The sequence below is a fragment of the Myotis brandtii genome, unplaced genomic scaffold (genome assembly GCF_000412655.1).
Source record: "Myotis brandtii unplaced genomic scaffold, ASM41265v1 scaffold49, whole genome shotgun sequence".
In the NCBI taxonomy this organism is placed as follows: domain Eukaryota; kingdom Metazoa; phylum Chordata; class Mammalia; order Chiroptera; family Vespertilionidae; genus Myotis; species Myotis brandtii.
In genome coordinates, this window is record NW_005368707.1 from 2,151,222 (window position 1) to 2,157,221 (window position 6,000).

At 36.3% G+C, this 6,000-nt stretch overlaps 1 protein-coding gene across 2 annotated transcripts in view; it reads right to left on the minus strand.

Annotated features, from left to right (window-relative positions):
• KIAA1462 (KIAA1462 ortholog) overlaps positions 1-5,634 on the minus strand; it is a 42,040-nt gene extending 36,406 nt beyond the window's left edge. The window contains exon 1 of one of the 2 annotated variants that reach the window (XM_014548007.1): positions 5,617-5,634. The gene's annotated coding sequence lies outside the window, so the exon portion shown is untranslated. Of the gene's footprint in view, positions 1-5,546; positions 5,568-5,616 lie in introns of those variants that run through there. The other variant, XM_014548006.1, reaches the window with a different exon arrangement.
• Between the last annotated feature and the right edge of the window lie 366 nt (positions 5,635-6,000).

Below are 6,000 nucleotides of genomic sequence, written 5' to 3' on the forward strand. Positions count from 1 at the left end.
GTTTCTCCTTCTGTGGGTATATAAATGTGGAGGGTCATATGTAAATGGGAATTTCCTTTCTTAAAAGTGATTAATATGACCAACAGCATATTTCACAGACCTAGAACAAACTCTCCAAAAATTTATATGGAATAAAAAAAGACCCTGAATAGTTGCAGCAATCCTAAGAAAGAAGAAAAAAAAGGTGAAGGATCACAATACCAGAGATCAAGCTGTATCACAAAGCCACTGTTCTCAAAAATGCCTGGTACTGGCACAAGAACAGACTTATAGACCAATGGAACAGAACAGAGAACCCAGAAATTAACCAAAGCCATAATGCTCAATTAATATTTGACAAAGGAAGCAAGAGCATAGAATGGAGGCAATACACTCTCTTCAATAAATGGTGTTGGGAAAACTGGACAGCTACCTGCAAAAAAAATGAAACTACATCACCAACTTACACCATACACAAAAATAAACTCAAAACGGATAAAGGACTCAAACGGTAAGACGGGAAACCATAAAAATCCTATAAGACTCCATAGGCAGCAAAATAGCCGACATATGTCATAGCAATGTCTTTATAGACACAGCTCCTAGGGTAAGGGAGACTAAGGAGAAAATAAACAAATGGGACACATTAAAATAAAAGGCTTCTGCACAGCAAAAGAAACCATCAACAAAACAAGAAGAAAGTCCACTGCCTGGGAGAACATATTTGCCAATGCTATTTCAGGTAAGGGTTTAATCTCCAAAATTCACAGAGAACTCATACAACTTAACAAAAGGAAGATAAACGATCCACTCAAAAAATGGGCAAAGGATCTAAATAGACACTTTTCGAAAGAGGACTTAGAGAAGGCCCAGAGACATATGAAAACATGCTCAGTCATTAATCATCCAAGAGATGCAAATCAAAACAACAATGAGATACCATCTCACACCTGTTAGAAGGGCTATCATCAACAAATCAACAAAAGACAAGTGCTGGTGAGGATGTGGAGGAAAAGGAACCCTCCTGCACTGCTGGTGGGAATGCAGACTGGTGTAGCCACTGTGGAAGACAGTATGGAGTTTCCTCAAAAAGTTGAGAATGGAACTCCCACTTGACCCAGTAATCCCACTTCTAGGAATATATCCCAAGAAACCAGAAACACCAATCAGAAAGGATATATGCAAAAAACTGTGGTACATCTTCACAATGGAATACTATTCCGCTATAAAAAAGAGAGAACTCTTACCATTTGCAACAGCATGGATGAACCTGGAGAGCATTATACTAACCAAATAAGCCAGTCAGAGAAAGATAAATATCACATGATCTCACTCATTTGTGGAATATAATGAACAACATAAACTGATGAACTAAAATAGATCCAGAGACATAAAAGCATCGAACAGACTGTTGAATCTCAGAGGAAAGGCAGGGGAGGGTGGAAGTGGGAGGTGGTTAAGAGATCAACCAAAGGATTTGTATGCATCCATATAAGCATAACCAAAGGACACAGACAGTACAAGGTGGGGACACATGCTGGGTTGGGGAGCTGCCAGGGAGAGGTCAATGGGGGGGGGGAGGAGACATATGTAATACTTTCAACAATAAAGAATTTAAATTTTTTAAAAAGTAATTAATATGTTATAAAATCTTTAAAAATTTGAAACACTACGGATGAATCTCACTACTTAGGATCCATCCTAATGAAATAATCAGAGATATACACAAAGTTTTATAAGGATATTTATCCAAATGTTAATTATGATAGTAAAATATTACATTAAATGTCTATTTAAGGGATGGATCAAAATTCTGGTATATCCACATGATAGACTATAATATGTATACACACATATAAAATTATGTTTTCAGATATATAATGGCACAGGGAAATGTCTATGGTATCAAGTTAAATAATAAAGACAGGATACAAACCCCTAGGTTCAGTGTAATACAAATTTCATTTATATACATATGTAAAGGGGAGAAAAACACTGAAATGAAAAATACCAAAAATACCAACAGTGGTATTGGATTGTGGTGTGTTTTTTTAATGTCCTTATTTATATTTTATTGTATTTTATAAGTTTTTTAATAATGTTCTGTCATAAAATGTACTTTATGAGGTTCTGCCATGAAATGAACCTTATGAAATACCATTTTGCAGGAGAAAATGGTCAAATGTTGGCACTTTCATATACTTTAACTTAATATTATGTCATCAACAGAAAATTAAAACAAGGTGTTGCTTAGGTAGGATTAAGAAACTATCTTTGAAAGTATATTACATGTTTGGATGACTCAATGAGAATAAAACAAGAAAAGAATAAATGGTTAAATCACATAAGGTTCTAAGGGCCTAGTATATGGTGCATGTGTCTTATCTGCTACAAAGATTCTTAACCTGTTTCCAGCAAGCCTAAAATTACATATTTTGCTGATAAAATCTAATACAAAATTACAAATAGCACTCTAAAGGTCTTGATTAGACATTGTTGCTCCTCTAGAGAACCTAAAACTTTACTGTATTCACTGACATTCCATACTTAAGATGTAATTAGTCACTCAAATTGTTGACAGTTCACTGAAAATATTTCTTCAACTGACAACTTTTTGGTCTATGTTCTGATTAATATATAACAAAGTACTTTCTTTAAACAAGAGGTAAATAGTCAAGATATAAAATGAACTGGAATGGAGCATGTTGCTTAACTGATAGGTGAATTTTTAACGCTTTCTATAGCTTTTTTTTAAAAAAATGGTAGAACTATGTACTTTATAATGAGCAATAGGATTGTCGTTTCTCCTTTCAGTCTTAAGAGATAAAAAATTCAACAGTTCCAGTTTAAGTTCTGGGAGAGTAAGTTCTCACACAATGTCGTTACCAAACCACATAGTGTGATGGCCAGCTTTGCTAGGGCCCTCAAGTTGTTAAAAATCTCCTAAGACAAAAAAGCATATTTAATCTGTGAAGTAATAATTATAATAAGGCAACCATCACTGACCTGTTTCTATACGGTGACAAAAAAACAAGAGAAAGAAAAATCTTTGGTCTAAGATAAAAAAAAAATACCCTGGAATCCAATCTTGTTGGGTTGGGTCGGTGTTAAGGCATTGATAAATAAAGAGAAGAAAATATCATTCACTTATTATTCACTTCATTTTTTTCACAAATATTATCTCCTCTGACTTTTCTGTCTTTTCCCCCACAACTTGTGTGAACACACACACACACACACACACACACACACACACACACACTCCTGTCCTCTCTTTTACCTTTAAATTCCGTCACACTATTATGCTTTGAGGACCTCATCACATTTTCTTGAGACCCCAAGTACCTCCATTAACATTTCTGAAAGATTAGCAGTCATTAAGAACCGAATTGAAATTATATAAGATTTTTTAAATCTTCTAAAATTTTTGGCTACTTGATAAAATAATGTGAAACTTAATAGGTTAGAATTTAATTCCATTATCATCAAATATGTCACACTCCACATATAAAGATTCCTAAAACAGTCTATTAAACTTATAACACACTAGTTTTGTTTTCAAATATCTTTAGAATAAAAGAGCCAAGGTTTTATAAAAATCTTAAAGTTTAAATGATTTTATATAACTCTTATATTTTTGTTGATTTTGTAATTACAAGAGTCATTTAAAGTTATTCTAAAAGTAAACACTACATAATTTAGAGTTTAAGCAAAAGTAAGTTTCCAATAACCCCACTGAGATAACCAGCAATAACTCGTTTCTACTTCTCCAAGTCTTCTACCTATACATACAGTTTCTTGCATGCTCTCTGTCTCTGTCTTATTTTCTTTTCTTTTTTAAAGTATATTTGTATTGATTTCAGAGAGGAAAGAAGAGGGAGAGAGAGAAACATCAATGATGATAGAGAATCATTGATCGGCTGCCTTCTACATGCCCCCCTACTAGGGATCAAGCACACAGCCCGGGCATGTGCCCTTAACCGAAATCGAACATGGGTCCCTTTAGTCCACAGGCGGATGCTCTATCCACTAAGCCAAACCAGCTAGGGCTCTGTCTTTCTTTTTCTTCCCCTCTTTGAAATACATCTTGGTGTCTCTTTATAATAGTATCTAAATTCTTTCATTTACATAGATAAGAAACTAGCTTAAGAGGTGAGCTATCGCGAGATAACCAATAAGCAGCAAACTACAAAGATATTTAGTGGTCGTCTTTGCCAGTGTGGACAGGCTGTTTCCAACTCTGTTATCTATATAAAAATTTTGGAAAATATATTTAAAGGAAGTAAGGGTAGTAATTCAAATTTTAAATAAAATACCACAAAATCAAACTAAGATAATGGAGGTTTTAGTACCGGAGCAGTTCCCATATTTTTTAAATGACACTTAGTGTTTAAAGCATTGGAGACTGATCTAGCTTCCCTGGGCTGCTGTCCTTGGCAAGTGGGTGTCCCTTAGCATTCCTCAAGTCAGCAGGCCCTTGAAATGAAGCACAATAACAAGGTTTTAATGAGTGATCTAACCCTTCCCCATTCAAAAGGTAAAAGACATCTGTTTAAAAAAGCAAATAAACCACAGGAGTGGGTTCAGCAATAGGCCTGGAGGATTTCAGAGATACACCCCTTGCTTATCAAAATAAAAATCACAACAGAACAATTGTTTCAACTTTACACTATGTGTTCTGAACTGTTCTACAGTCTGCAGATTAACTGGCGTGGAGTCCCACCAAGCTCATGAAGAGAGAAACTCGGGACTCCGGCAACACGGTTGGTGTTTGCTGTCCTCCCAAACTAGAGGGCTCTCCCAGCAAGGACAAGGAGAACTTGGCAGAACCACACACTCCTGGGCTTCCTTTACTGGTAGTATTTCTCGGACTTATTTTTAAATTTTAAATTGCATTTAAAAAATCAGACTCCAAGGATCTTTTCCTATTTGCTTTTGTTGTTGTTTTACTGAAAAATTGGTCTTTACTTATTCTCTTTATGGTATCACCCCTGCCCAGTTACATTTTATAGCTACCATCTTCCTCTGGAATCTGTGACCACTCACTTGGGTTATTAGATTACTCTGATTAGATTGTCAAACTAATCATGTGAACACTCAGGCATTTTAAGTTATGTTCCAAGGAGGTGGAAAGACAAAATTCTTTCTTTTCTGGCACAGGCTTCTTCCACCCACTGAATCCCCCTAAATCTCTTGGGCTTGCCAAGGTCCTGACCTTCCAGTCTCCACAACAGAGGGTGATGTTTGGCGGGAGAAAGACCCAGCAGATTAAGGCCTCTGTTCAACAAATATTTGCTCACCCACTCCAACCAGAGTGAAACAGTTTGCTACATGCTGCCTGCCCAGAGTAACATTTAGGGACCTCTGGGAAGCTTGTTCAGTGATGGCTAAGAATTAGACACCTAATATCAAGGTAAATAGAAAGTCCAAACTCATTGTACATCATGGAAAACTAAATGAATTTACTGAACTCCCAATTTCACATGAAAACCAGCAGAAGTCCCATGAAATAGAATCTGAGTGTGATTTGCCAAACAAACAAAAAAACCAAAAACAAGTTTACTCACGTCCTAGCCAGCTTTGCTCAGTGGTTAGAACATGGGCCCTCAGGGTTCAATTACAGTCCAGGGCACATACCTCAGTTGCAGGCTGGATCCCCGGGCAGGATTGTGGCCCGTGGGGGAGGCAATCAATCAATGTGTCTCTCTCGCATCCTCACATCCATGTTTCTCTTTCCCCCTCCCTTTCCACTCTCTCTAAAAATCAATGAAAAAAAATATACTTGGATGAGGATTAACAAAACAAACAAATAAAAACCTTTACTCAACCTTGTGTTGTTGGGTGTTCTTAATCTAGTCTCTTAAATTCAAAAACTCTCTGGCATAAGGCATCATTTTCTTGTTTTACTTGCACAGCCTGTGACCATTGAGTTTAGAAGTTTAGACTATTGAGTCTGCCCTTTCTGTCAAGAAAATTTCTGGCTGTCTTTTCCCATTTCCCACTCCCTTTCCCTATCAAGAA